This window comes from Vipera ursinii, assembly GCF_947247035.1.
Source record: "Vipera ursinii genome assembly, chromosome: 1".
Lineage (NCBI taxonomy): Eukaryota > Metazoa > Chordata > Lepidosauria > Squamata > Viperidae > Vipera > Vipera ursinii.
In genome coordinates this window covers 40074586-40094955 of record NC_139512.1, presented here as the reverse complement: position 1 = coordinate 40094955, position 20370 = coordinate 40074586, and the positions used below count along the sequence as shown (strand labels likewise).

General features: G+C 42.0%; 1 long non-coding RNA gene across 1 annotated transcript in view; it reads left to right on the top strand.

Annotated features, from left to right (window-relative positions):
- The window catches only part of LOC310650755, an 852012-nt gene that overhangs the window by 706610 nt on the left and 125032 nt on the right, over positions 1-20370 (top strand). The gene's annotated exons all lie outside the window — the stretch shown is intronic.

Here is a 20370-nt window from a genome sequence, read left to right as displayed (position 1 = left end):
ATATCCCAATTTAACTGGACTCTTTATCCATTTATAACTTTCTGAGATCAAAGTCTTATTTAGCCTTTTGCTGTTTATTTCAATTTTTTTAAATTCTCAAATTTAGAATTAACTTTTTTTTGTTTAGAGTTGAAGCTAAACTCATTGTGACTTCTCAGACTTATCATTCTGAAGGTTTCTAATAGATTTAAGTCGATTAATTGGCAGTTTCCAAAAGTGATTAGAAAATGAAGCTTTTGAAATTAGTGTCCTTTGAAATGCTCTGCCATGGTTGTGAGCAAGATTTATTTTACTAAATTTATACTCCACTCATCTCATTCTCAAAAATGACTCTGGGCACCTTTGGAGGGTAAATAATATTCGTTAAGTATATGATCCAGTATAGGACAACTTCATATAACTTTCTTAAAAAGAACATAAATACTTCAAATTATACAAGAATTTCACATTCCTGCTTCAGGCTAATGCTATATTCCAAAAGCAATTCACTTCCATTTCTAATCTGCAAACCAGAAGTAAAAATGTGTGGGTTGAAATTGTCAGAATGATTAAGAGTGAGAAAAAAAAAAACCCTTAATACTGATTTCCACATACACCCCCCTCCAACCAGAATGATCCGGAAATATTGTAATATCCTATTACAATTCAATCCAAAAAATGTCCTTCTTATATATAAATATAACATGCAATGCATGGCTTCTTTTTAAAAGAACACAGTTCTGTTGCTTGTGCTTCAAATTTGGAAATTATTCTGTTTTCTGGTGAAGCAGTAAACACGGTCCTGCACAAGGATTATCATATGTGAGCTGCAAAAATCTGAATGAGCAATAGATGGAAGCAAAAGAGATAGAGAAAGCTCTCTTTGCTCCTACCTAATGTTTATCTGGATTTTTGCACCCCAGATACGGTAAATAGCCCTAACCCACGGGTGTCAAACTCACCATGTCACGTGATGTGTCACAACGTATTGTGACTTTTTTTTCACATTGCTGGAGCTGGGGTGGGCACGGCATCCGTATGATGCAACCGGCCCATGGGCCGGCAGTTTGACACCCCTGCCCTAACCCATACCTGTTTATTCAGATGGAACCAAGAATCATTTGACACATCTATTGGCTTCTCTATAATTTGCAAGTCATCATGTCATGTGCTGCCTTCTTAGTGCAAATTTCTTAATGCATCCACCCACATGTCTAAGATGCCAAAAATCAATTTGGCAAGTATTCATTACAAAGAAATCATTTTTAAGCAATCCAGAAAGGTCAACAGAAGAATCACAGCTATTAAGTCAAAATGGAATAAGGTGTGAACTCCTACAGTGTAAACATGTGACTTAGCAAAGGCTAGGAATATGTGCTTCTGAAGTACCTCAGGCTTTCACACAGCTCACTTAAAGGATATTATTTTATCTGGAAATAGTGCAGAAAATTTAAATTTCATAAGGCCTTTTATTCTTGGAGTTCTACTTCTACTAAATTTCCAGGCTCTGTTCTGTTTGGTAGCTGCTACACTTAAAGACTGATTTTGTTGTAAACTGCCAAGTGTCATTGGGAATAAAACTGGATGGATAGATAGATAGATAGATAGATAGATAGATAGATAGATAGATAGATAGATAGATAGATAGATAGATTAGATAGATAGATTAGATAGATAGATTAGATAGATAGAAGATTATAGATACAGAAATACATAGATAGATAATAAGAAAGCTGATTAGAAAGATTAGAAAGGTTGAAGTTTTAGAGGACTTATCAGAATCAAGAATCAATAGCAATTGGCTTGAGGATATAATCAACCCACCATAAAGCTCATGGAACTTCAAGCAAAGCTTTCCCCTGTCCCCTTCATCAAATCAGCAACATGAAAGATATAAAGCAGTCAAAGCTGGGTCTGAGGGAACAGATATTAGTAGGTATGCCTTTTTGCCTAAACTGGCTACAGAGCTGCTGGCTATTGATAGGCAATCCCCAAGGTGCTTTTTCAAAAGGCAACTGGACTTTCTTGTTTTTCTTTGAAGAAGTTTCACTTCTCATCCAAGTAGCTCCTTCAGCTCCGACTGGATGGTGGGGAATGGAAGGATTTATATTCCTCGCAGACAGCTGATCATTTGCATTCTTTTAGAGCAGGGGTGTCAAACTGCCAGCCCATGGGCTGGATGCCTAATGCTGAAACCACGCCCACCCCCTTGCCGGCATTGGAAAAAAAGTCACGATATGTCATGACACGTCATGTGATGTTGCAAGTTTGACACTACTGTTTTAGAAAGTCTTTGAGGCCACTTGGAAGTTTATCTGTGTCCTCAGGGTCACTTGAGTAGTGCAAATGGGTGTGGAGCCTTCGTGGAACTGTTGAAAGTGTTGTGTTGTAAACTGAAGATAGATGATGTCATGTCCCTCCCCCTCTCTTGGGGCTGTTCAGTTTTGATATAGATGACCTCTTTGACCCCTCTTTCAAACCAGCAGTCTTCTCTGTCCAAAATGTGGATTCTTCTAAAGATGGCCTTTGTCTTTTAAATGCAAATGGACTGCTGAATATTGTCCTGATGGGTTTGTTCTATGTTGTCCTATGTTCTCCTATGGAAATTTCCAGTAAGCGTGGAGAGGGCAATTTTAGGTTGCAATTCTATACCAATTTATCTGGCAGCAAGCTTCACAGAATACAAATAGATATAGATATAGATACATATATAGATACAAATAGAAATAGAAATGATCTATTTCATTGTTCCCCAAATGTGTGCACCTGAAATGTCATAATTTTTAGTTGTAGTGATGAGAAAGTTAGTCAAAATGTCAGACCAACAATCAAGTAAATAATATAACTTCAGACAACAATTAAACAATACCCCAACCAAAGAACTGCCAAACAAGCCAACAATAAACAACCCATCTGAAGAACCTCTAAGATCATTCCCGCCAACGCTGACAGGGCAAGTCACTAGAACAGGGGTGTCAAACCACCAGCCTGCGGGTCGGATGCATCATGCAGAAGCCATGCCCACCCCAGCTCTGGCAAGGGGAAAAAAATTGCGATACATCGCAACACATCATGTGATGCGGCAAGTTTGACACCCCAGCACTGGAATATAAACTGATAGCAAATGTAAGGACTCACTTCAACTAACCACCCAAGAAATCAGAACCCATTGTCTCAAAAGGATACTTTTATTAGGGCTCAGTGATAGTAGGGAAGTCAAGGCAAGATCTGGGGAAAATCCCGCACAAATGGTATAGTTAAGCAAGCAATCTTCCTCCTCCCACCAAAGTCATAATGTCCATTTGAAATTCAGCCAATCCACAGGTGGTATGATGTGTGGGTAACTGGAACAGTTGGCGCGCATCTGATAGTCTTCTCCAGCTCTCGTTTCTCTGTAACCATCTCCCTGATAAGGGAGATGCATTCATTTCTCAAGGATAGAGGTAGGGGAGGGAAAGTAGAAAGCAAAAGCTATCCCAAGCTCTCCCTCCCCCCAGCAGAATGGCAGGCCCCAAAAGTAGAATATATGTGCTAGGAAAACACAGAGGTTTTGGGGACCTGACAGCAAACCCTATTCCTTACTAGCACTGATGGTGTTACCTAATTTGGGTAATGAAACATCTTCAGGAAAACAAGCAAGCTCAGAGAGCATCAAGGACCCCTCATTTCAATCCTGAGCTACAAATATTCTCTTTTATTGGTGGCCCAAATGTATATGGAAAATACTAGATTGGAAGACTATTCTTCATGGCATGCAGCTATTGAACAAGGGCACAATATTCACACACACCCCATCACTTGAAGAGAAATTGGACAAAACAGGGGTCAGTTGCAAATCCATGGAATTTCGTATTCTCATTTCAAGAGATGTAAGAAACAGAATCAGCAAGTTTGATTATGAAGACACATGTGGGCATTTATCTCATATTATTTTTGCACAAAATATTGTTAGAGAACCACAGTGATTTAATACAAACAATTTTTCTCCCTATGAAAATGCTAGAATTTCTCTCATTCAAAGAATGATCAAGTACTTGTAAATGAAGCATTTCAAAGTGAACCAAAGTCATTGTTAGGTAATTTGGTTTAGCAGAACTCCATTCATCTGTGAAATAGTATGGATATCCACCATTAGAACGTGGACCTGTTTTATCTCCATATTTTCTGCTGACATGGTCTTTATTATTTCTGACAAGAGAGTTTTTGACACACATTAATCCTTACTTAATATTTCACAGGTGCTTTATCTTGCCCCAAAGTCTATTGCTCCCTGGACATTTTGACTTGCTTTGTACCTTTTGTTTATACTCTAAGAACTATCTTTTTTGCCTCTCTTGCCAATGCCTTGCCATGGGGACCTATCTGTCATGTTTCTCACACAGAGCTTTTTCAAGAGGGCAGAGCAGACAGAAAAATGATTGCCCTCTAGCAATAATATATTGAAAAATTACATACACTACATATACTCTTACGGATTTCAGGTACCGTCTATTAGTAAGAGCTCTTAGGAAGCTATTGTTTGCAATAAATTCTCAGTGTTATTCTAAAATCCAATCTGTCAGTGTGCTGACATTGGCCATAAATGGTGATTGAGGTTCTGATGTCATGGGTTCAAATACTACGAGAAATCTGGCTCATATTACGTGGTTGGCATGGAGTCATATATGCTACTTCCCAGCTTCCCAGGCAATGTTGTTGCATGGCATGCCTCTACACAATACAATGTGGTTTCTTAGGACCAGGAGACCATCTTGAAAAAATCAGGATTATCATTAAAGGTCAGCAAAGACTCACACAAAACTTTTAGATATTGACTGCCATATAATGAGCCTCTGGAATTTTGCAACCAGATATGATAGCCTTATTTAATTGTTAACTAGGTTACATTTTGGTTGTGATTTTAGCTCCTTTATATTTGTAAGCCACTTTCTTGTATCTATTGCCACATACTGGAGTACCATTGCTCTGGTGTGTTGTTATTTTGCAATCATTCTTATGCTTTATGTTAAGTTCTATTTATTTGTTGTAAATTGCTTTATGATTTAGCAAGAAAAGTTATAAATACGTGTAAGAAATAAATATTTTTCCAACATTTACTACTTTCTATTCTGTATGCGCTAGTGTTTCTGCATCACTCCATCACCTGCTGGTTCAATGCTCACTGGGCATTAAAGCTGGCATCTGCTACATGCTCACTTCCACAATTGTTTTCATGTCTAAACCTTTAGAATAAGTTTCAAGTAGACTTGCAAGTAATTGTGCTCATTATTGCAAGCATACATGGACCAATGACTATTAAACAATTGTTGCTGTGGCCTCACATTCTGCAGATTCTAGAATAAAACAAAAACAAAACAAACTACCAAAAGCTCCACATATCCATGATGTAGAAGAAAAAAAATAAAATGGCTACATCCTTCTTCCTCTACATAATTTAACTTTATGTTGTAGGTATTTGGCATTATGAAAAATACATTTGAGGAAGCTGCAAAGCCATCAAACCACCATTCCGTATGAAAGACTTCCCAAGGAAGATAGGGCCAAAAACTGGGCAGTGAGTGAGACCAGACAATCTCTGAGGAATTGTACCATTTCAAAACAGTGTAGAGGAAAGTACTAGGTTTGCTATAGTTTCAAGTACATACAAGCTGAGTTGGAAATAAACCGTTCAGTTCTCCAGCACTGATGACACTGTGGGATTAGCAAATCCAGAGCAACTTTCAAATCAGGGTAGAATCCTTTTGCCTAAAGGCCTTTCCCATGACCTAAAACAAAATAGTTCTTTGCTGAGGAAAATATACATGCTGATTGAAGAAAATGTTTATAACATTTGCAGATGATGCATAAGTTTAAAAAACAGGTTTTGTTTAATTTTTTTTACAACTGAGCATCAGTGCTATGAAGAGACCAGTCTCTGAATTACAAAGCATTATTACATTCTACAGCAGCCAAAACCTGTCAACTATAAGATGTGTAACCTGGTTGGAGATTTCTGGGACTGAAGTACACACATCTTAAACTTGCTAAGTTTGAGAAAACACTGTTTAAAACAAGAATACTTTGGGGCACAGAATAGAGCACAGAACTGCTGAACTTGCAAAATGATGGCATATTCAATTGAGGATAAATAAATTATGTAAACACAAAACAAGATATATTTTCGAGCTTTCCGGCCCAGGCTGAGAATTGTAATTGGGTTTTTTATTTTTTTAGGGATTGATTTAACCTTTTTAAATTGTTTTTAACTTTTGTATCGATCTTTGTTTTAAATGCTCTGTAAACTGCCCTGAGTCCTTCGGGAAAGGGCGGTATATAAATCCAATAAAATAAATAAATAAATAAATAAAATGAAGTGAAATTCATAATCCATATTAGTTTGTTATCAAAAAACAGAGCATTGCACATTCTCGAATCAATTTATTTGACACAAATTATTTAATCATTGCACATTTAGCATGGTAGACCTATATATATTCCTCCAAAGCAGGGCTTTTTGTAGAAAGAATATTTTTTTCCCAGCACTCAATATCTTGCTGCATCAGCTTGTGAGTTGTCAATGTTGTGTCACCATTATTAATGTACTGAACACACTATATGCAACAGTGTCATTATGCAAGCAGCATGGATATTTATTGGATAAAGTGCTTGTGATGTCAGTGAGGAGTGCAAACGTATATCATACCAGAAAAATTCTGTCCCTGTTTTGTAGTGTTACTGTAGAATTTTAGAAGTTTGAAAGGAAGCCAAAGTGTCTTCCACTGTGTGTCTCCAATTGCAAATCTAAGAGCACCTGTATAAATTACCGGTAACTATCAATTCCTTTTGGGAGCTATGTCTTTTTCAGCACGACGTTTTCCTTACTAATGGCATCTCAACAATTCAAGGTGACTTACAATATGATGAAAAATTATATCAACCATAAAAAGAAAACAAAAACTAACATCACGGAGACAGCTTTAAAACAGCATAATTGAAAATCACATGAGAATGACAAACAATTTGGGCAGATATTCTGTTTGCAGTTTTAGTCTGCTTTTCTCAAGTTTTGTGCTCTCGCTGTATTGCTCAGGGGACTACACATATGATTTTCATAATTTCGTTTTGAATTCAGGTGGCAGACGCCAACTATCATCACTACCATTACATGGATTATATTTTTGGCTTTGAATCAGGTCTTGAGGGACTGTTACACAAAGGCTAAAATATTCTTTAACCCTTAAAATATTCTTATGGCAGATGACGGAGAATAGGCTGATGATTTTCCTCACCAGCTACAACTCTCCATCGTAAGGTTGACTTAGGTAGCAATTAAGCACTCCCGTGGCATACAAAAGTTCATCTTTACTAAGTAATGCCACCTTGTACTGCTACTAAGTAGAAACTGCCAAACCCTATAAAAATAAATTCATTGGCATAATTCTTTTATTCCATCAACACCGGGCAGATGTATTTATTTATTACACAATCATTAAACACAAGGTTATACTTTCCTTTTCCAACTGTTCTGTTTTGCTTGGACTTGCTTAACATCCAATGTAACTGCTGTTCTGCTTTCAATACCAAGATGTATTTGTTTTGGGGAAACAAAATACTATTAAGTGGCAAATTGTTTATGGGCTTTATTTCAAATACTATTTCAGTTTATATTTATATTTATTTAACTTGAGATCTATCTGAAAAGTAGGTGAGGGGAAGGGGTCAGTCTGATGGTTGAAATGTTAGACCAAGGCAAAGGACCCAGCCTGTTCTCAGTGGTACAAATCTGTTTGGGTGAATTTGTATACTGACTTGAATGATTAGGATATACATCTAATGAATACATTAACATCTAAGAATATACTCCTCTGCATAATTGGTTCAACTGTTCTCACAAAAGTAAACTCATGATTTAGATCAGGGGGTCTTCAACGTGGCCCTTTTATGACTTGTGGACTTCAACTCCCAGAATTCCTCAGCCATAAAAGGACCAAGTCTGAAGATCCCTGATTTAGATTATTAAATATGGCCTATATGGAGGTACCCTTGAACTTGGCCTGAAAGCTGCCATTTCCATAAGGCACTGAAGCTGTAAAGCGGTGCCGAGTTTTGCTGCAATAACTTCACCTGTTGCCAGTCGTGGAACCAGATTCAAGATTTAAGGTTCTAAACAACTTATGTTTAGGCTATTTTGACAGACTGGTTTTGCCATTAAAGACCCATTGGACTGCTAAGGTTTTGTGGGTGCACTGAGTCTGAAGTAGTATCATTCTGCAGTTATTGTTTGATTTTAAACATTGTTATTGTAAGCTATTGTTGAATGGCAATTATATGAGAGGATTTATATGACTGTACAAATGCATGAACAAGTAATATTGATATCCGTATCTCCATCAGTCTGCAGTTTTTTCTTTTAGATATATATTTACATAAATATAGATTTTTTCATGCATTTTATTTAAAACACTTTTGTATGTATATTATCCCAAAATAAATATTTTTGTGCTCATTCTCTCAAATAACATCATTTTATTTGCATTCTGGTATTTATTTTCTTAAACTGAGAACTGAAGTGAAAAATTCAGTAAAGTAGATATAGCTTGAAAAAAAACAGCTGTATTTATCCTGGAAATGTGTTTCAAACTGAATAATCCTTAAGTGTGTCTAATCCTAGACTCAGAGTACATACTTATAGAGAACTTCTCCATCTTTGAATAATTTATTTAAATTATTTGGGAGATTACTCCCTCCTACCAACACACATATACTGGCCTTTACTCTGAGAAAAAGTCCTCTCTTGTTTTTTTTAAAAGGGGGAAGAAATGAAGAGTTTATTTATTACTGTATTTCTATGCTACTCTACTCCATGATGGCTCTGAGTGGGTTACTGTATCTGTGCCACCACCACACTCCATTTACATGTGTCAACCTCAATTTATACTCTGCTTAAAATATAGACCCAACCCCTAGAGAAAAATTCCAGGCAAAATTTGAAACCTGGTTGGGTTTTTCTCTTTCAACTAGCCCCCCGCAGGTGCCAAGTAAATGGAAGTGGTGGTTAACTTTAGTTCTCGTCACATTAGCCTTCTCTGGTAGTACCGAAAGCAGACAGCCTCTTTCTTCTCCTTTTACCCAGCTCTGTTGTGTCTCTGCCTGCCTCGAGCTCTTTCCTACAATCACTCCCCATTGAAATCTTCTATTAAAACCACCTGCCGGGTTTTGTCAATGGAGCTGAGGGCTGTCAAGCAATGGAGCCGCTTAAGCCCATACAAGTCATTAGGAAGAAAAGGGTGAATTAGAGCTTTTGACGTTGCCAATAGGAGCTATCTATGATCAATTGATACCTTCCTCTGATAAAATGGGGCCTTGCAACCCAGCCCTCCCTCCTACACCTCCCCCAACCTCCTCTTCTGTCTCAACCAGCCTAGGCTCAAGCCCTGGATCCAATTACGAGTGAGGAATACCAGGCACAATCTTGTGCTGAAAGGCCATCAGTAGGCCTATCCATTAATAACTCTCCAGTGCGCTGTACATTGTAATTGTCAGGCTGCAATTTACAGTAATCCTCCAATGCAGAAAGAGAGAGGGTGGGAGGACTTAAAGAGCTACAGCTGATTTGAAATTCATACAACCAGTTGAAAGAGAGAAAAACAAGATGCACGGGTTAAAAGGCCAAGCCACGCATGTGTGTCCGTTGAGTGACAGACATTTTAGTACTAGCAAGGGACTATACTTTAAAAGGTCACTGAAAACTTTTGGCTTGGTCCCTCTGACAAACAATGAACTTTCCATATATTTATTTGCCATCTCTTTGTTTTTACAGCAAGCAGAATAAATGAGTTAAATGACGTTGCAGGGGCCTGCATATTGTCAGCACAGGTTATAAGTCATTATTAAACTCCATCAAATCAGACCAAACCTGGTCTAGGCAAGGAGACTAAAAGTTATTTGCATTCCTTCTGTCATAAAAAATCATATCCCCTTACCTTGAGACTTTCGTTTCTTTATTAAATACAGCCACAAGAGTATTTCAGGTCTGGCAATATGAACACAGGAAACCTTAGTCTCTATAGCTCAGTATAACAACTTAGAACCGATTCCACTAAAATGTCCCAGCTGAGTGTATCTGGGCACTCAATCAAGAAACACATATTACTTTTAAATAAGATTAGCCTTTCTATTTTGCTGCTTAAGTTAAAACTTTTCATGTCATTCTCTGGCTTTGGATAAACTTCTCTCTCTCTCTCTCCCTCTCTCTCTGTATGTGTGTGTGCATGTGCGCATGTATCTGTTACACAAATACTTACCCCAAAATTAAAAACCTCAGATTCAAGGTGTCTTAACAAACATTGCCAAATGGCAGAACAGGTTGCATGGTGACAGTCAAGTGCTATCAGCTAAGATGAATTTTTTGGGTTTCTCTGGGCTTGCAATTACACTGGAGCACTTTAAGTGCCTTTTTACAATGGCAGAAGTAGCCTCTATTAGTCAAGGACTTAAATGAACTTTTCTCCTGACTTCTTTTTTTTCCATAAGTGTTTACAACTTTTTTTTTTAAATGAACATTGTACACTTCTGGACCTTTTCATGATCAAGCCAGGGCAGGAGAGGAATCCATAGTTTGTTGAGTGCTCTATACATTGCCTGACAACTTATAGAGCACATTATTTAGACATCTTATGATTCTAGAGCAGGGGTAGGCAACCTCGGCTCTTTTATGACTGATGGACTTCAACTCCCAAAATTCCTCAGTCAGCATAGCTGACAGGAATTCTGGGAGTTGAAGTCCATGAATCATAAAAGAGCCGAGGTTGCCTACCCCTGTTCTAGAGGCTTCCTTCCTGTGATTCTTAAGAGCTAGTCTCTTTGACCTGCTTTTCTACCCCTAATATTCTATACTTTGTGCTTTAGTTAAGAAGCAGGCGAGACAGCGAGTTAAACGGTTTAACTTTTATTCCGAACCAGGCAAACAACAGAAGAACATGGCTCTTATTTATACTGGCAGCTGTCAGTAGGTTAGCCAATCAGGGCTGAGCCGGTTCCCGCGCCGTTCGTCTCCTCCAATCGGAGCCGGCAGATTTTGACAGCTTGGAGCTGTCAGTGGAGGCGCGTGCAGAACTGTCAGTCAGATGCGCCTGCGTAGTTCTGTCCGGCAGCTTTTGACAGCTGTCAAAAGCTGCCGCGGCTTTTACCTCAGCCCTGTTAATCTTTATTACAATAATACCTAACAATGTAAATAATGAATACATAACAATGTGCATTATAAGTGAATACATAACACCCCTTACCCCTCCCTCTGATTGTGTTGATTTTTCCCCAACTGTTTCTTTTTTGGGTTTCCCCATTCGAAGTCTTGTAAGTAGGCGGGGGGTCTTTTTATCGTTTCGGAGCGCCGGGGGGTCGTCTCAGCTGGTTGTTCCTTTTCCCCAGGCAACTCGAAGACTGGTTCAGGGGTCAAGGGGCATGGTTCCGTCGTTTCAGCGTCGTTTGGAGTGGGGTCTTGAAGTGGTACATTCTGATCGGGGGGGTTGCGGCGTGAAAGTGTTTGCGGTGGGACTTCTGCCTGCATTTCGTCGTTCCCCCTTTCCCCCATATTTTGCGGGCTGCGCCTTTGGAGTTGGTCGATGTGCCTGCGGATGTGGGAATTGTGTCCTATGTCTATGATGTATGATAGGGGGCCCGTTTGTTCAATGACAACCCCCTGTGTCCATTTGTTGCCCCCCCGTAGTTCCTTGCCCAGACAGCTTGCCCTGTGCTGAGAGTTCTATGCTGGAGGGGCAGTTCTGGGTCTGGAGGGGATCTGTCAGGATGTAGACGGTCTAGTCTGATAGTTAATCTTTTGCCCCAGCGAAGCTCTGCTGGAGACTTTCCAGTAGTTGTGCATGGGGTGGTGTGTTGTGATAAAAGGAATTGAGCCAGTCTACGGTGCCAGTTGCCGGAGATGATTTTCCGCAGTGCCTCTTTGGTTGATTTCACCATTACCTCTGCCAAGACGTTCGTGGATGGGTAAAATGGAGCCGTGGTGGTGTGCCTAATAGAATTCGCCGTTGTGAAACTCTGGAATTCGTAGGAAGTAAATTGGGGGCCGTTATCGGAAACTATAACATCTGGAAGCCCATGTGTTGCGAATAACCCCCTTAAAACTTGTACTGTGGCTGTTGAAGTTGTGCTAGTCACTGGTGCCACCTCTAGCCATCTCGAATAGCTATCCACGACTATTAGGAATGATTGTCCCTGGAATGGACCTGCAGAGTCTATGTGGATACGAGACCAGGGTGTCTTTGTAGTTTCCCATCTGTGTATGGGAGCCTGTGGCTGGGCGGCTCTAACAAGTTGGCAGGAATAGCAGCCGGCTACATGTGTTTCAATTTGCTTGTCTAATCCTGGCCACCAGACATAGCTTCTGGCCAGAGCCTTCATTTTGACGGTCCCAGGGTGACCTTCGTGGAGGCTCTCTAACACCTTGAGTCTGTGTTTGTCGGGTATGATTACCCTGCTGCCCCATAATAGACACCCCTGATGGGTGGATAATTCCTTTTGCTTTAAAATGTAAGGTTGGAATTCTGGGTCTGGGGGTGTGCATTGCCAGCCAGACGTGACATAGCCTAAGACTCTGCCTAAAATTTTGTCTGCAGCAGTGGCTGCAGAGATGTCTTTAACAGATAATGGGCATTCTGGCAGGTCTGAGATAGCCAGTATCCTTCCAGCTGGTGCTGGGTCTGGGTCGACTATCGGTTGGGGCAGTCTGCTAAGGCCATCAGCATGGCCCATGGATTTCCCTGGCTTGTATTCTAAGTTGTATGAATAGGCTGACAGAAAGGTAGACCATCTCAGGATGCGGGGAGATAATATTTGTGGGGTTAGTTTGTTTACTGTAAAAAGTCCTAATAGGGGCTTATGGTCCGTAAAAATGGTAAAGGGTCGGCCGTATAGGTAGTCATGAAACTTTTTTACACTAGCCACTATAGCTAAAGCCTCTTTGTCAATCTGAGCGTAATTACGCTCAGGTTTTGACAGTGTTCTGGAATAGAACGCTACAGGGGTCTGCGTTCCTTCCTTAGTTAAGTGGCTTAGGACCACTCCGATGCCGTAGGGGGAGGCATCACAAGCCAGACATAAGGGCAGCTGTTCGTTAAACAGGGCTACTGTTGCATTGCTGGTGAGTAAGTTTTTTAATAGATTAAAACTTTTATCATGCTCAGATGACCAGTTCCAGGGTTTGCCTTTATCTAATAGCCTGTGTAAGGGTTCAGCAATGGAGGCTTTATGAGGCAGGAAGGTATGATAAAAATTAACTAACCCTAGGAAGGCTTGAAGTTCTTGTTTATTTTTAGGGGTTGGTGCTGTTTTAATGGCTTTAATTTTTGTTTCAGTGGGGTGAATTCCCTTAGCATCAATTTTAAATCCTAAAAACTCTGTTGAAGGCACCCCGATGGAGCATTTGTCTCATTTTAATTTGAGACCAGCCTCCCTGAATCTAAGGAGCACCTTTGTTAATTTGTCAGCTAGGTCTTTTTCTGATTCCCCTGCAATTAGGATGTTGTCAAAATATGGACAGACCCCGGGGATCCCTTTAAGTGTTTTTTCCATGATTTCTTGGAAGATCCCCGGGGCTGCAGAGATGCCGAATTGAAGGCGGTTAATTTTAAATGCTCCTTTGTGGGTGACGATTGTCTGAGCTAAGGCGGTGTCAGGGGTGACAGGCAGCTGTAAATACGCCTGCGCCAAGTCTAACTTGGCAAAAATGGCGCCTGACTTAATGGCCGCGAGGATGTCTTTGACAGCCGGGACCGGGTAGGCATGGGCATTTAATGCGCGGTTGAGGGTCGCTTTATAATCGGCACATAATCTTATTTGGCCATTTGGCTTAATTGGGGTCACTATGGGTGTCTCCCACTCTGCCCCTTCTACTGGTTCTAGGACTCCTAAGTTAATTAATCGGTCTAGCTCAGTTTCTATTTTTTCTCTCAAGGCGAAGGGAACTCTTCTTGCCTTGATTCTGACAGGCATTACATTAGGGTTTAGTTTAAGCGATACGGGCGGTCCAGTGTACTTCCCTAGCGAGCTGTCAAAGACGTCCGCGAATTGAAGGTAGACGGATTCTAAGTTTGACAGCTGAATGGCGTTGACGCCTGTCAACGCTATCCCTAGTGCCTCGAACCAGTCTAGTCCTAGCAGGCTGATTCTGTTTTCCTGGGTCACTAGTATAGGGAGGGATCCTTTAAATTGTTTGAACTCCACGGGGACGGAAGCCTTTCCCCGGAGTTTAATGGGCGTTTACTGAAAGTCAGCTAGGCGGAGTTTGGTGGGTCAAAGGGCGGGCCGTTTTCTACTTTGGTTACAAATGTCCCTGTAGGTTTGCCACGAAATGAGTGAGACGGAGGACCCAGAGTCCACTTCCATCACACAGGGGATTCCATGAATCAGAACGTCCACCTTGACTTTGGGCTTAAGAGTGCTGTGGACTGTGTATTCCCCCGCCCTTCCCCTCACATTAAGCACTAGGGGTTTGGAACTGTGCCTGGCTTTGGGTGTGTGTTGGCTCATACCTGCGGGTGTCACCTCCAGTTCATGCAGATTTTCTCGGCTCTGGCTGCGGCACACGGCTTTGAGGTGACCTGTCTTTCCGCACCCATGGCATTTGGCACTGCGGAACCGGCACGTTGCTCTCGGGTGGCTTCCGCCGCAGCTGGCACACTTAGCCCTGTTTGGCTGGAAGTTAGCGCCCCTCTGATTGTTGGCAGGCCCCCCTCTGTAGTTGCGTTGCAGCCTGAGCTTTTCGAACCGCCGCTGTACCGCATCGATGTCCATGGAGACGTCATCTTCGGGACTGCTGAACCCGCCGTCCTCCTGGTGCACGGACCCACTGGGCCCGCTGTCAGGTGAACGTCGGTTGTCACCGTGGCTGTCCTCGTATGCAATGACTTCCCTCGCCACATCGGTCATTGTCATTTCTGGCTTGGCGATCAGCTTCTTCCTCAGCCGCTCGTCTTTGAGCCCTATGACGATCTGGTCCCGGATTCGGTCTTCTAAGTCCGGGAACCGACACCGTCGTGCTGCGTGTCTGACCCGGGTTATGAAGTCATTTGCTGGCTCGTCAGGAAGCTGTAGTTTTCGGGCGAAATTTACTCTCCAGAAGAGTTCTGACTTGATGGGCATGAAGTATTTGCTCAGCCCCTCGGTAAGATCGGCGTAGGAGATAGTGGCGATCGGTTCAGGAGTGAAGATTCCCACAGCGGCATCATAGACAGCGGGCCCGCTGAGCCAGAGGAGGGCGGCTGCCTTGGCCCGGTCGTCCGTAATCTTCTTTACCACCAGGTATCCTTCTACCTGGCCCAGATGAGATTCCCAGCCTTCTGGGTGGCAGGTATTGAACTCTCGAATGTGGCCATGGTTCGTCATGCTGTCTGTAAACCGTGGGTGCAGCTGCTTGCGTTGAATGGAAGTTCGGCTTCCAAGTGACTTCAGTGAGTGACTAGCTCGGGCTAAGGGAAAAAATCTCTTCTCCCCTTAGGTAGTGACTTCAGCTTAGGCAAGCAGGCATCCCACCCTCGTCGCCAGTGCTTTAGTTAAGAAGCAGGCGAGACAGCAAGTTAAACGGTTTAACTTTTATTCCGAACCAGGCAAACAACAGAAGAACATGGCTCTTATTTATACTGGCAGCTGTCAGTAGGTTAGCCAATCAGGGCTGAGCCGGTTCCCAGCCGTTCGTCTCCTCCAATCGGAGCCGGCAGATTTTGACAGCTTGGAGCTGTCAGTGGAGGCGTGTGCAGAACTGTCAGTCGGATGCGCCTGCGTAGTTCTGTCCGGCAGCTTTTGACAGCTGTCAAAAGCTGCCACGGCTTTTACCTCAGCCCTGTTAATCTTTATTACAATAATACCTAACAATGTAAATAATGAATACATAACAATGTGCATTATAAGTGAATACATAACACCTTGGAGATGAAAATAGACACATACTGGCAATCCTTTTATTTTCATAACAAGAATCATTAGCTAACTTTCTACCATCCCCATGTACGAACCTATGATGAAGGTTTTATTTTGACCACTTTTGTCAGGTGATTTATTATGCAATTATCTTTCTCCCATTTATTTAAAAGCTGTTTTTTTTTAAGGTCAAAGACGCAGAGGCCTGTGGTTCTCCAGAAACTGTTAAATTAGACCTCACAGCATTGTTGTGATTCAGGGTCAGCCTGTGGGTTTGGCAGTTGGGTCGGACGACTCAGAGGAGGAGGAGGGGGGTGTTGAAGACCTTGCTGAGGGGGTTGAAGATCTTGCTGATGAGAGCCCTCAGCCAGGCCCCTCCCACTTGGTCACCACAGAGACCCAGCTCTGTGAGCCTGACTGCGTGGATGAAGATGACCCACAGCTGGCCCTGTTCAAGGACGCCCGACGCAGGAGGTAGTCAATTAGGAGTAAACAGAGGAAGGCAATGGGGCTCCTCGGAAGGAGGCAGAGAAGCCACGCCCTGAACTCTATATAAGGGGAATGTTTGGGAGGGCTGGTTTGCTGAAGGCAACCGCTTGGATTGTTCCTGTTTCTTTAAGCTCCTGTTTCTTGGTTTGTCTTGTTCCGTTTGTTTTTGTAGTAATAAATTTGGCAGGTGTAATTCCAGCCTCTTGCCTTATTGTAAAAGGGGTTGTCCCTGCCTTTTCTGCAGGGCCGGTAGCAGGCTGGTACAGAACAAGCATCCCTTATCTTGGTTGGCTGAGGTTGCTGGGAATTGTTCATTAACATCTGGAGGACTGCAAGTTTTCCTAACTTTAGGATAAAGAAAACTTATAATAAGAGGCTAACAGAGTTGAAAGGACTTTAGAGGTCTTCTAGTTCAACCCTTTGCTCAAGCAGGAGACTCTATACCAGGGCTATTCAACCTTTTCACTGATTGTACCACTTTTAGGATATGGCAATATTCGAGTACCACCTACGTGATGACCAAAAAAACCCCCCCAAACCTGTCCAAAGTTGCAATTGCACTGAAATGACTTATGACCACATTTCACACTTATGACCATTACAGCATGCCCAGTGTCATGTGATTTATATTTGGATGCCTGACAACTGATTCATATTTATGATGGTCACAGTGTCCCAGGGTCATATGATCCCCTTTTGCAACCTTTTGACAAGCAAAGGCAATGGCATGGCTGCTGGTGGCCAAGTGCTAAGGCGGGACTTCCTTCTCTCTCTCCCTCCCTGCCTGCCTCTTTCTCATTCCCATCTCCTTCTGAAGGAAGAATTTGACAAAAAAACACCCATATTTTCCCTCTTCCATATATTCATCAAACAAGGAAAAGCCTCCAGAGACAGTAAAGACTAGCCATTGAGGGAACTAGCTTAAAAAGGCGCCTTCCCATTTAAGAATTAGCTACTGGCTAGAAAGGAAAGTTAAGGAGTGCAGTCGGCACTTAGGAAGAAAAAGAAATGTAAGTAAGTACTTAGGAAGAAAAAGAAATGTAAGTAAGTACTGACTCCCGGCTAAGATAGCCTCCCCAAATGGCTCCATTCATAAGTAAAGGAATGCTACAGGCAAAATCCATTCAGGAGAAAAATACTTCGAAATTCCTTGCAGCAAAACTTACAGCTAACAATAGCAGAGCAATAGAAGATAACACAAGACATCAGACCTCAGCCAAATAGAAATTGCCAAACACTCCTTAAGAACACAAAGCCCACATTGCACAAATCCCAGAACTTCAAAGTCACAAAAGCACATAAGAATCCTTCCACTCTCCACCTCCCTCCCTCCCTGCCTCACCTCCAGCCGATGCTGCCTTTCTTCATTGCTGTCTTTCTTCATTCCTTGTGGAGGGTGACCTCTCCCCTGCTGCATTTCTTGCCTGCTTGCTGCTGCCAGCACAGGTGGCTGCCACAGAAGTTGTAGATCAGCTCATGGCCAGCCTGCTTGATCTCCTCTCCTCTCCCGCCTCCTTCTTTCCCTTCAGTGCAGCTAGAGCTGACTCTGCATCCTCCCAAGGCTGCTTTTTTCTCTCTCTCCCTCTCCCACCCAAACTGCCTCCTTTTATAGCCTCTCCTGTCTCTGCCCCCCCCTCCTTCTCCTTTCTCATCCGGGTGAGCAGGAAGTGAGCCTGAGGCCTTTGCCTCACCCCAGTGACTGCAGCTCTGGAGGACTCTCTCACGGTAAGTCCTTGCCTGTGCTGGCTCGTTCCCTCCCCGCTACACTTGGCTGGGCAGGGCTGCGTACCACCTGCCACGTGCTAATGTACTACAGGTGGTACATGTACCACCGGTTGAAAAGCCCTGCTCTATACGATTTCAGACACATGGCTGACCAATGTCTTCTTAAAACCTCCAGGGATGGAGCATCTACAAATTGTGGAGGCAAGCCATTCCAGTGATTAATTGTTCTCACTGTTAGGAAATTTCTTCCTTAGTTCTAGGTTGGATCTCTCATAAATGTAATAATTAACAGATTATCAACAATTCAAAAGGAGTATCTTGACGTCCAGGAGACTAAAGAAAATGTGGTTTTTTTTGATAGACCTGGGCAGTCCATAAAGAAGCTGAATATGACTCAATAAATGGGACATTCAGCTGGTGGAATTTTATTTACCAGGGGAAATCCTATTTTTAAATGCCTGACCATCATGTCCCTGCTTTGCCCTTCTTTCTCTGCTTCCTGGAATACATCTCAATTTACATTATGTTAAGTGTATCTTCTATTTCTTGGCAGTTCTTGTGAGAGGAAAAAATATCATTTTTATTTAGAGTTTATATGGCTGTTCAACTTAATTAGGGCGATTCTGAGAATCTTGCAAGAAAAAGTAATCCAAGATAAAACAATAGGGAACCTGGCTCACTCTCTCCCAATAGGATTCCACTTATCCTGGCCCCAGTGCTTGGAGAATAGTCAAGTCCTTGAAGACTTTCTAAAGACCAGCAGGGATGGGATCAACCAAATATTTGAGGTGGTTGGGAGCTCATTCCAAAGGGTAACTACTAATACAGAAATGCTTCGTAGGCCCCATCTGGTTATTTTTTTTATTCCATTTATATCCTGCCCTTCTCCGAAGACTCAGGGCGGCTTACAAGCTGCCATCAGCTGATTTTTGCCATTCTGCTGTTGGCCTGGTCTTCAGGTAGTGGGTAAGGGTAAAATCTGGGACCCACACAACTGGGGGCAGCAGAGCCTTGTCTGCCAAAGGGAGCTCCCTGATCTGGCCAGGGAGCTCATTGGGCCTGGAAAGGGAGAAGGCAGCAGCACAGAGCCAGCAGAAGCACGGTGGTGATGTGGGTGGTAGTTTCCTTAGTGAAGGCCTTGCACAGAGTTGACAGCTGTCACCTTGCCCAGGGAAGCACTGCCTTTCCTCTTCTGCCAGCCCCACCCCAATGCCTCATCCCTGGACAGACCCTTAGGCAGAAGCTGTTGCTCTGCCGTGAGCATCCCAGGGCCACACTCTCAATCAGGACAGCCAAAAGAGCAGAGATGGTGGCCAAGATAGGTGGCTGGAGGATGTTGAAGTGCATGCTACAGTTGAAAATGTGGGTTGATTGCCTAACACCCATATTTTAATCACATGGCCATAGGAACATTGCAACAGGTGTAGTTTTGAGAACTGATTACAGCTGTTATTTGTTCAGTGCCATTGTAAATTTAAATGGCACTGAATGATCTGTGAGAATTATCTGTATGATTCTGTTTATACCTAGAAATGCATCCAATTTACAAGATGTGGTAGTAAGAATTTTAGCTTTTGTCCATTGATCTGCAGTATATTGTTTTACAATAGTGATAACAAAAGTAGCCATTGATGGTACACATATACATTTGTATGTAAAAGGGCAGGTAATAAAAGTCTGGCATCTTCTTCAGCCTTCTAATTCATTACATTAAGGATAATTATATACCACTAAGAAAATACCAATAAAAACACTGTATGAATTCCGTATCACTTCTTCCTGTAAGCAGTTTAAAGGTTGCATTTTGTGTAAAAAGGAATCACAAAATCAAGTCATAAACATGTGTCATTAACTAAGCTGTGGTATTTTATCACTCATAATTATATTCAGAATGCCCAGAGAATTCATTAGCTATGATGAATGGAACTGCACTTAAATGTCTATGCATCTTTCTATAAAACATGTACTCTTTCTCTTGCATATAAATTACTCAGTTTTATGTCCTGTTTCAAGTCACCTGAGTTCCAGAGAATTCAAGAAAGAACTATTGATACTGAAATGAACCCATAATTGGCAGTACAGTACAGTTACTGCATACAAAAGCTCTGCCATAGCTAATAATTTCAGTGACTGCTAATGAGAAATATAGGGAAGACAGATCCAAAAATGGCTCCAAAACTTTGCATTGTCATTCCTAAATAGGGAGAAGTTGTGATTACTATAGAAAGTAGACATTTTTTTACAAAGATGCTTCATGAGTTAAATTGA